Genomic DNA, 12,247 nt, shown 5'->3' with positions numbered 1-12,247 from the left:
CTCTCGAAACCATGTACCTCTACAAAACGAAAGTTTCAAGTAGGATGGGAGGACGCATTTTTTTGCTGCCAATATGATGAGAATATTAAATGTATGATTGTTCACAAGTATTGCGAGGAAAACGGTTGTATAACATAAAACGGCATTATATACATGTCACTCATGAAACATTAAAAGGTTAAGTATTATTATTATTATTATTATTATTATTATTATTATTATTATTATTATTATTATTATTATTATTATTATTATTATATCATCATCATAATCTCTGTACGTCGATTATTTTTCAGCACGTGTACGAATAATGCGGTTAGATCTTCAATTTAAACGCACAGATTTACAATGTGATATTAAATGAAAGTTAGATGTGAGGACTTGACAAATGTTAAACTTTTCAAAACTTTGCCAAAAAATAAATATCCGAAGCTTCGTTCTTTCGCTTGCTTGTTGAAGCCATGTTCGCTACAACTTACGTTTGTAAAAAATTATTTTCAACAATGAAAATAGTAGAAACCAAATTTAGATCACGACTTACAGACAAATACCTTCGTGATCTACTACGACTGGCAGTAAGTGACATAATTCCTGATTTTGAAACTCTGTCGCAGAAACATTCTGAAGTCAGTTAATAGGTTGTGATAATCTATGTTTTCTTGTTAATTTCTTTCTTTGTTACACATACTAAACATTAGTTTGTAACCTTGTACTGTATGAAATTATATTCAAGTACTTGACGTAAAGAAAATGAAAATCCGTTAATAAGTCAGATAGCTGCTTCACTTCCCCTTCGAGTATCCGCCTCCCTCCATAGGTGCTATGCACGTTGCAGGTCACACAGTGGCTCGGCGCACGATCACATTTTCGCCACGGCTGCTTTAGAGGCATATTTGCACTGAGCATCATGTTGCACATGTCTTTGAAAAACGTTTCGTTTAGACTCGAACAACTAGATGATGATGATGATGATGATGATGATGATGATGATGATGATGATGTAGATGGTGCCTCAGATTTCATTCCAACGCATTTCCTGTGCGATGTACTGTTGCAATGTTTCTCTATAGCCGAGTTCTGGTTTTTATTTCAATTTTACATACATTACACACGATAATATTGTCTTCGTTAATATACATAAAATGTCACTCCTATACTTCATTGCACTTCGTATCTCTGAGCGAATTGAACGTTTTGCCTTCGACATTATGAATGGGTCAGCACAACACTATTCAACGCGTACTAAATACTTGAGCAGGATAACACAACTGCCCACATTACGTTGCAATGTTACTATGAACGGACCGGGTTCCTTCGTTCTGTTTGCTGCTGTACTCGCCAAGTACACAAAAGACGGAAAACTCGGCACGTGCCATATAGCCTACTCTGATACGAAACAACTTAACTTTTCCTTAAGTCATCCCGCATACACTGTGACAGATTTCATAACCCCCAATTTTATTGTTAATGAGGTATCCATGTTTGTTTAGTACAGGCCTACAAGTCAACAATCAAGCAAGAATTTTCGTTTACTGACTACTACGGACTTGATTGCTATTCACTACGCAGCTTTGGATCGTAAATTCTGATGTCACATCCGGCTATTTAGTCAACAATCTAGTACACTTCAGCTGAAAATGTAGCTTTGTGACACGGCCTGTATAGCGAATGTGCAATTTAAACTAAATTTAAAATGCAAATTTTTGATATTGTATATGCATTATTAACATAGTTTCAATTCTACAGTTACACCTCTTCAATAAATGTGTAATAATAATAATAATAATAATAATAATAATAATAATAACAATAATAATAATCGTATTTTTGCGAGCGTTGTCAAGGACGGGTATTTTCCCTGGACCAAAAAGTAAAATACAAATTAAGTAAAATTAGTATATTACCATGGACCTAGTGGAGCTGGTCATTTTCATTCTCTAGGTCAGTGGTTCCCAAACTTTTTGAAGACGTGACCCATTTTTGGCCGAGGCATTTGTTTGCGACACCCCCCCCCCCCCACTACCGTACTTGTATTTAACTCCATTCAAAAATACAAATTCCTGTAAACTCTAAAAAGACAATTGTACTCTAAAACCAGTAAATACCATCCAACCTTTTACTTACCGATATCTGCAAGATGAGAAATCGGATTATGTAAACCTATGTTCCAATACCCTTTGGCTTCTTGACTGGTCTATCTTATTGATATGTATTTTTCGAAACGTAAACGCTTCAAATAGTAGCTTTCAAGACCAAGATGTCGATAGAGAAGTTATAAGGAAACTTGATTTCTAGTCGATATTACTTGAAAAAAAGAAATTTGGTTCATACCAGTGCACTAAAAAACTCGTGAAAAATGTAGTTGTGTGCCGTATGATACGACAAATATAGAGTTTGTTTTTTGTGGATATGCAATTATGTTTCCATAATTTTAAACAGCTTTTTGAGTATTTTCATGGAAGAAACGCAAAACAATTATGACAGTCATCGATGGATATTGAATCTGTATTTAGACAGTTCCGTACAACTGGGTGTAATTTAAAAAAAATGTTAAGGAAATACTTACCGGTATTGAAATATATATGAACTGATGGAATATTGAAACTATACTTTTTTCGCCGAGCGTAGATCAGTTTTTGCTTTATATCTTGATATCGCAAAATGAGCAACTAAATTTTTTATAGCATTTGCAAATTCGTATTTATGCAAAATAAGTTTCTAGTCTATGATTGCCATCAAAAGAAAATCGAGCAATTGAAAATGATAACAGTTTGTATGGATATATTACTTTAATGTACCGAAATACATAAGAAGTTTCCATGCAGATATTCTCGGTCATCATACGATGAAAGAGTAGTGGAGCGGAGAAAATTTCTCTCCGACACCCGGATTTGAACCCGAGTTTTCAGCTCTACGTGCTGATGCTTTAACCACTAAGCCAGACCGGATTCTCATCCCGGTGTCGGATCGAATCGCCTCAGTTTAAGTTCCACCTTTTGGATTCCTTCTAGTGGCGTAGTGCAAAGGGCAGGCCACTAGAGGGGACCCATTTACACACAAAAATCACTGCAAGATATTCGAAAATACCTCAATAGACCCGTATAGTACACAAAGGTTTCAATCTGCGGGACATGGATTGTCTAACGCGGTGAAAGATTGTCGTTTATTTCCCCTGTTGCAGCAAATATCCGAGTAAAAATCTCTTGGAAGATCAATTTTCTTCCCGAAATAAAACAAATATAAACAAAAAAATTAAAGAAAAATAAAAAAATACACATGTGAATCTAATACTTTGTCCACATGCCACCGGCGTCTATCACTGCCTGGCATCTTTGGGCATTGAGTCCACCAGATCCCGGAAATAGTTCTGGTCTTCAGTGGGATCTTCCAAGGGGTTACAGGTCATTTTTCCGAAATCAACTTTTCGAATGCCAGTTTTTCCGAATGTCCTTTTTTCCGAGTGAACATTTTTCCGAATGCCTCCTTTTCGAATGACCATTTTTCATAGGATCTGTTTTCTGAAATCTAGAATATTAAATGAAATAATTGATAAAGTTACGAGAACATTAAATTTATTGTGATTTTACAATTAAAATTGAATTTATTAGATGGCCAGTATTTCTTGCCTTTTCAGAACCTTAAATTGTACCCAATTATTCTCAAGTACTGAAGACGGCGGTTTTCTTCCTTGTATGTTTCGTATTCCAATGTTATTGCCCTGATTCTGTTTTGTACTGCTATCCAACGCTTTCTTGGCTGTGCTTTTACCTTCCTTCCCAATCTCATTTCTACTTTTCACCAACTCTGCCTGTGCTTCCTCTCTATTCGGAGCATGACAGTGAGGCGACACATCAACACTTTTAAGAATGACTATTTCTTCATCATTTCTATCTGTTATGGCTCTTGCTGAACACTCCTTCCGTCACAGTCTTACACATTCCCAATATATATTTCCACCAGGACCATTTTTACCTTTATAATCTATACTGGCTTAGTTAAAAGTCCTGCACCATCTAAATAACTTTTGAAGCATACTGTTCAGTGACATGAAACTTGGTATGTGAGGATAACCATATACTAAGAAATCAATAATGATATTACCGAGTTTTTTATACTTCCGGTTTAAACGGAAGTAACTCCAACTCTATTATTTTAAATGGAACGCCCAATATATTAGTATTGTCCAAAAATCTGAAAGTTATAATTTATAAAACAGTTATATTATCGGTTCTTCTGTATGGTTGTGAAATGTGGACTCTCACTCTGAGAGAGGAACATAGGTTAAGGGTGTTTGAGAATAAGGTGCTTAGGAAAATATTTGGGGCTAAGCGGGATGAAGTTACAGGAGAATGGAGAAAGTTACACAACGCAGAACTGCACGCATTGTATTCTTCACCTGACATAATTTAGAACATTAAATCCAGGCGTTTGAGATGGGCAGGGCATGTAGCACGTATGGGCGAATCCAGAAATGCATATAGAGTGTTAGTTGGGAGACCGGAGGAAAAAAGACCTTTAGGGAAGCCGAGACGTAGATGGGAGGATAATATTAAAATGGATTTGAGGGAGGTGGGATATGATGATAGAGACTGGATTAATCTTGCACAGGATAGGGACCGATGGCGGGCTTATGTGAGGGCGGCAATGAACCTTCGAGTTCCTTAAAAGCCATTTGTAAGTAAGTAAGTAAGTAATATATTAGTATTAGTATTTATTTATTTAACCTGGTAAAGATAAGGCCGTCAGGCCTTCTCTGCCCCTCTACCAGGGGATTACAACTATAATATAAACAATAAAATTACAATTAATATTAAATTTACAATTACAATTACAATAAAAATTAAAGTACGACAAGATTACCTGATTAATGAAAGCTAGACATTTTATCATAGAAGTTAAGAACAAATTATATTTTTGTATTTACTGAATTACAAATTAAACCTACAATAACAAAAATCTATAGTGATGTAATTACCGGATATTGAAATATTTCGTGACATATTAAGAGAACTATATACAAGAAACCATGTCTGAACGAGTCTCAATTACTGACCAACTGCCTAGTAAGTTTGCGTTTGAATTCAATTTTATTTCGACAGTCCCTGATGCTAGCAGGTAACGAATTCCAGAGTCATGGCAGGGCTATTGTGAAAGAGGATGAGTATGAGGAGGTGCGATGATATGGTATTGTTAGTATTGTTTCATGGCTAGAGCGTGCGTTCAGATTGTGGTGGGAAGAAAGGTAAGTGAAGCGAGAAGACAGGCACGAAGTAATAGAAGAGTTCAAGATTTCGAAGAGAAGTGGTCATTAAGAGGTTTTCGAAAAGTACCCGCACTCGATACTTCTGTACAGATTCATGCCCGTGTGCACCATTCTCGATTAAAATTTGACAATGGTTAAGTCGGCACTTGACCATCTTCAACGCCAATTTGCTGAGTATCAATCTCGATCAAAGTTAAACAAGCGAGTTGATGATGATCAAATTTGATCACGGGTGTGGGACCGATTATCTTGAATTGAACATGGTCAAGTCGAGAAAACCAAAATGGCGGCACGATTTGACGTGCTTGATGGAATTGAAGATGAAATTATGTATCTTGAACACGCAAATCACTGCGGAAATAACAGAATTGGTGTTATTGTAGAAAGAGTAAGTTTGTAGATGATTAATAAAAATGTTTTTTTTTCTCAGAATAGACTAATGTTTTATGTATGTTTCTGCTTTGGAAGATCGTGACTTTACTTGAGGACAAAATATTATTTAGGCCTAACTGTCCAATTTTGTTAACATAATAATAAAGTAGTTATTCTATGCCGGTAATAATATAGCAAAACTAAATGACAATTTTGTAGAATCCGAGATTATCACTTATTAGCTATAGGTTTGCCGTTTGAAACTATTAGGACCTACATGACGTTTTTGACAATTAGGCTGTTTACACTTGAATTAAGAGAAATTACACGGATACTTTCCTTTCCCTCTTACTCCAAAATTTCAAACCTGTGAACACAAAATAAATGGATAAATTTCAGAACAAGGATACATTCCTTTCCCTCTTAACCTACTCCAAAATTCCAACCTTGTGCACACAAAATAAATTGGCACTAAAAACTTCCTTTTCGTATGCATGATGATGCGTATTCGACATACACAGACGAACTGTTTTTTTTTTTTTAATAATTGTTAGCGAGGTATTCGTATACTGAAATTTTCCCAAATAAATTATTGGCACTGAAATGTGTCTTTTCGTAAGCAAGATGATGAGCATTCGACAAACACATACAAATCTGCTCTTTTTAGTAGCCTGTTTCAAGATAATTGTCAGTGAGGTATCCGTATACTGAAATTTTCCCAAATAATTATTGGCACTGAAATGTGTCTTTTCGTAAGCAAGATGATGCGCATTCGACAAACACATACAAATCTGCTCTTTTTAGTAGCCTATTTCAAGATAATTGTCAGTGAGGTATCCGTATACTGAAATTTTCCAAAATAATTATTGGCACTTAAATGTGTCTTTTCGTAAGCAAGATGATGAGCATTCGACAAACGCATACAAATCTGCTCTTTTTAGTAGCCTATTTCAAGATAATTGTCAGTGAGGTATCCGTATACTGAAATTTTCCCAATTATTATCAGTAATATGAAATAACCACTGTATAAATTACGTTACAAATTATGTGGAATTATGTAAACATGTATAACTCATGTGAATTGTGAGGTTAAATCCAACCAGGTAGCCTGCTTTTCTCTTAGAGAACTTCCGTCAGAAGGCTACTTTTATTCTGTAATATGGATGCATAATTGCTGACGAGTTCTAAAGGAATTCCCACTTCAAACTGTGAGAAGTTCGGTGCTCATTTCTTTTTTTCTTCCATGATTATTGGAACTTGTTATTTGAAAACAGCGAGGATGTTTGAAAGCAGTCCGACAAACAAAAACGAAGCGATAATTGACAGCGTGCGTTCGTTCGCTATTTTATACGCTGTAACCTAGCGCTCAGATGATTCTTCTCAAGCGAGCGTACCGTCAGCTGACGGTACTGAGTTGATCGAGGGAAAATGTCGGTGCACCGCATCTGTAACTTGATCATTGTCAAGAATTAACCATGTTTCCGTGATTGCTGATAAACGGGCTAGATGATCGAGAATGGTGTACACGGCCATCAGTGTTGCTAAGTCAAGAAAACAGAAAACTGTATCGAATATTAAAATAATAAACGCACCACCTAAATAACTTTTGAAGCATACGGTTCAGTGATATGAACTTGGTATGTGAGGATAACCATATGCTAAGAACTCAATAATGGTATTACCGAGTTTTTTATACTTCCAGTTTAAACGGAAGTAACTCCAACTCTATTATTTTAAATGGAACACCCAATATGTTTTTTTTATTTTTTAATAAAGCTCATTAAGAGCTTTTCAAAAAGTACCCCCACTTGATACTTTTGTATAAATTCAGTGTTGCTAAATAAAAATGGAAGTGGTGCAAGATATTCCTAAAGCCTGGTTAAATCATTCCTTAAATGGTTTCTATGATCGAGTAACACATTGTAAAGCAGCTGAGGGCTATCAATTTGAACACATAATTTATAAGGTGAGCTAGATTTGTTTTGTTTTTGTTAAGGAAGGAGTATTTTATTATTTGAGTATTCGATACACTTTTCTGTTTTCTTGACTTAGCAACACTGAATTTGTACAGAAGTATCGACTATGGGTACCTTTTGAAAAGCTCTTAATGAGCACTATTCAAAAATAAAAATATATATTGGGTGTTCCATTTAAAATAAGAAAGTTGGAGTTACTTCCGGTTAAACCGGAAGTAGAAAAACTCGGTAATACCATTATTAAGTTCTTAGCATATGGTTATTCTCACATACCAAGTTTCATATCACTGAACCGTATGCTTCAAAAGTTATTTAAGTGGTGCGTTTATTATTTTAATATTCGATACACTTTTCTGTTTTCTTGACTTAGCAACACTGAATTTGTATGGAAGTATCAAGTGTGGGTACTTTTTGAAAAGCTCTTAATGAGCACTATTCAAAAATAAAAATATATATTGGGTGTTCCATTTAAAATAAGAGATTTGGAGTTACTTCCGGTTAAACCGGAAGCAGAAAAAACTCGGTAATACCATTATTTTCTTCGTATATGGTTATCCTCACATACCAAATTTCATGCCACTAAACCGTATGCTTCAAAAGTTATTTAGGTGGTGCGGGACTTTGAACTAATCCTGTATATTTAATTTGAACTGTGACGGGAAATTTTATGAAAACTATACATTCTGTAAGATTGTGTGATGTCTCAATCGAAAGCTAATAATATTAATATTGCGGGAAAATCTAAATGGTTTGTAGCGAAGTTCATAAAAAGCTTTGAAATTAAAAAAAAAAAAAAAAATGTACGCCCGTAGAAGTAAACCGTATGCCGTAAGTAGGACATCTTACATTTCGTTTTGTAGTGCTGTGCAGAGGGCCGTGTTCATGTAATTTACTTTATCTTCATTTGAGTTTTAATTTAGAAATCTTCTCACTATTTGTGAGCTGTCACAAGGAACAAAGAGTACTTAAACACATAAATATTTACAAGTTCAGTGAACCATACAGCTTTTTGAGGTTTTTTGAAGGTCGTGAATGGTGTCAGTAATGTGGGGCTTTGTATATAGGAAAGGCTGCATTTCAAATACCGGTAATGAAATTTCAAACAATAAAACACCGTGTTTCCTTAAAACGTTCATAAATGTAGTTATCGAAGCCTTCTGTACATGCGAGATGTTGACGTCACAATATCATGCTTTTCGAGATATCGATAATAATTGTTTACCGATCATCTTTCAACTGTTACGTATTTTTTTCGTGCTTCAATATTGTACGTATGACTTTTATGTGTTACTAAAAAAGTAATAGTGTTGTTAAGTTGTGAATTTAGTTCTTCTTCATGAGTTCATTAATATGAGTGTAGCTGGTCCATCAAGAAAATGTGGTTGGACGTTTAGAAATGTAACTGCATTAAGAACTCATAAACGAATAGCCTATGTAGAAAATGATGTTTGTAACAACGTTTCAAGAAGTGAAATTTTGCATGAAGAAAGTATTACATATTACGATGTGAAATAATTTAAAAAATATGTACGTCCATCGCAGCAAACACGTATACCGTAGGACATCTTGCAGTTCATTTCGTAGTGTTGTGCAGTGGGCAGTGCTTCAAGTAATGTACTTCATCTTCATTTGAGTTATTAATACAGCTGTGTTAGATTTTTTAAGGTCATGAATAGTATGATTAATGTGGGACTTTGTGTATAGGAATGTTATTGTGATTTTCCATTTTTATCAAGCAGCAGTTGCTGCTACAAGCCACTAGTATTAATTTATAACCATTCATTAATAACACTGGTCAACAAAATTAAACATATTTTTTTGTTAAAAGATAAAGAATGGGTGATTATTATATCATTTTTCGTGCTGATTTCAAATCTGTTTTCAGGGCTTTTGAATAATTATATGAAATGAAGAGTCCACTGCAAGAATGATGGATGTCATTTGGAATACATTTTTCAGGAGAAGCAATTGAAAGTTTGAAATGCTTAGCGCTCAAAGCTTAACTGTGATTTTCCGATCATTACTGGACAATAACTATCAGTGTTAATGCCATATAACTCTCTATGTACATTCTATATGTCTTAAGCTATGCATTGACAGTCTTGGTTCATTTTCGACAAGAAAGTGAATTAAATGTGAAGCACAGGAACGCCATTTCATAATTTCAATTAAGAAACACGCCAAACGAATTATCTTTACACCAAAAAGCGGATGCTCCCTGGACCAAAAATACTCAAATTCAATCTTCTAACACGATTTTTTTTAATACTTTCGTTTTAAGTTTATTTCAGTGATTTTGAAAAAGGTAAGAAGTGGTGTTCCTGTAATTCACAATCATCCATCATTCTTGCAGTGGACTCTTCAAATATAATTCAAACCTTTCTAGTATTGAAATCTTGTAACATTTTATCTAAAATCATATTTATTTATCTAAAATATGTGTGAAATATGTTTTAGACTATACTTCGCTTGAGAAATATCTCTTTTGAGTGTCCAGCAGTAGTCTGACAGAATATTTGGGCTCCATTTTTTCTGGGAGTGCTTGTCCAATTCAGAAAAATCCTGATGAAAACGCTCCACATGTTCATCGCTCACTACCGAAGGTTTTGAGAAAAGAAAAAAATAGATGAGCATCCAAAAAGTTATTTTGAGAGATATGACATCCCATCACATTACAGTTCTGAATCATCTCGCTGACAAGTTCTCTGTAATCTTCTGATCTGTGGTTTCTAGAAAGTAACAGTCTGTTGAATGATCCTAGGTACTCGGCATACCATTGGAACTGGAAAAGGCATATGACGGGATCTTTTTAGCCAACCAGTTAATAGAATCACATGGAGCGCAACAGATTTCAGGGGACCTGTTCATGTTATCTATTTTGCAATCAAAAAAATACTCGTAAGCTCTTTTAACTAGTGTAGTAAAATTCAAAGTTAACTAATTACAAACTTAACAAAAATTGTTTATCATTTATACACTATTTCGAGGTATGTTTCACTTTATAAGATACTTTTAGCACACTCAAAATTAGGACAAACTAAAGACAGGTTATGAAACTTGTTTCATGAATGTAAGTTCCAACTCAACTCAGAATTAATACTAACTCACATAGTCTTAAATAAATTTATTTTTATGAATTCTGACTTCACAGGCAACAATGATCTAAAGTTATGAGTGAATTGTTAAAGCAATAAAATGAAATATTCCAAATATTTTCTTTTTCATTAGCATGTTAAGGACTGTATATAGCAATAAAAATATAAACGATTTTTCTAAAGTGACAAAAAAATGGTGGGTGGTAGAAAAATTCTGATTTCATTTCTGCAATTAGCAGATGAAATTATATAAGAAACAGCATAAATTTTACATTTAACAAAATCACTATTCACCAGTGTAATTTCATAGCCCGTTTACCTGAAGTAATAATTTGTACATCCATTGCGACTTGGTAATTTCAAGACTTGTTCATTTCAAGATATTAATGAATACTAATAATTTGGAGAAACGTCCATTCGGAATAATGGTCATTCGAAAAAATGATCATTCGGAAAAGAGGGTTTCGGAAAAATGGTCAGTCGGAAATTTGATTTCGGAAAAATGAGTGCAAATCCTTCCCAAGTAGCCAGAACTTGATCCCACAACTGATCTGGATTTTGAGTGGGTTGTTTCGATATTTTCGATATTTGTCAATCTCTTTTTCAGGCCTTCCCGTGTATCATCTTTGAATGTTTATGGCGGTGTACGCGGAGTGTTATTCTGCTGAAAAAAACTAAATTTCCTTGGGAAAGAAAACGATTATAAATTTCATGAATCCTGTTTTTGTGCTTCTGTTTTAAAGCCAGCGCAAACAATAACAATCCCTCTGGATCCATCTTCTTGACCATTTTGTAGAAAATGTCTATTATGAACCATTATTATAGCATCTAGTGTGCCCATGTTCATATCTTATCGCTAGCTATAATAATGCACAAAAGCATAGCGCTGTATGGTATAGCGTCCGGTGTAGACTATTAAGCATAATAAAATATTAAATGGTAATTAAGATTTAAGTTACATATAGTTAAGAAATAACGATTTTCACACCCAATTCCTTTATTTATAAGTCACAGGGCAAAACATATTTCCACAACTAATGCGAACCATGTCTAATTAATTTCAAGTAGGCCTAAATCAAGTTAAGCCCGGTTCAGACGGTGCGTGTTTCTGTGATGGATTCCAAGGTGGCTGCGCGGATGGGTAACCTGCATGGTCACTTGCCGGAAGTAATGCGGTCTGGTGGCTCCGTGGATGGCTAGCTTGCTGGATTTCGAGGGTAGGTTCCTTGCGATTTTTCGTGATGGTTTGCAGGCTGGAACCAAAGATGATCATATAATATCACCTCTGAAACCATGTCGCCATGTTCGTTGTTTTCCAACTAAACCTGTTTTTTCTATATTCTTTAGTTTCTAAGAAACAAGAATTAAATATCGGACTTTAGCTATTTTGTACTTATGGCTTAATTACTTTATTACGACATTTACTACGGTTAATGTAGGACTTTAGTTGTTTTTCACTCACGGTTTAGTTTCTTTCTGACCATGAGTGTTGGCAACAGATGAAACAGCAGATGATTTTCCAATTTGAACTGTGAAAAGAG

This window comes from Periplaneta americana, chromosome 13 (genome assembly GCF_040183065.1).
Source record: "Periplaneta americana isolate PAMFEO1 chromosome 13, P.americana_PAMFEO1_priV1, whole genome shotgun sequence".
NCBI lineage: Eukaryota > Metazoa > Arthropoda > Insecta > Blattodea > Blattidae > Periplaneta > Periplaneta americana.
The sequence above is the reverse complement of the archived record's forward strand: the minus strand, read 5'-3'. Positions refer to the sequence as shown.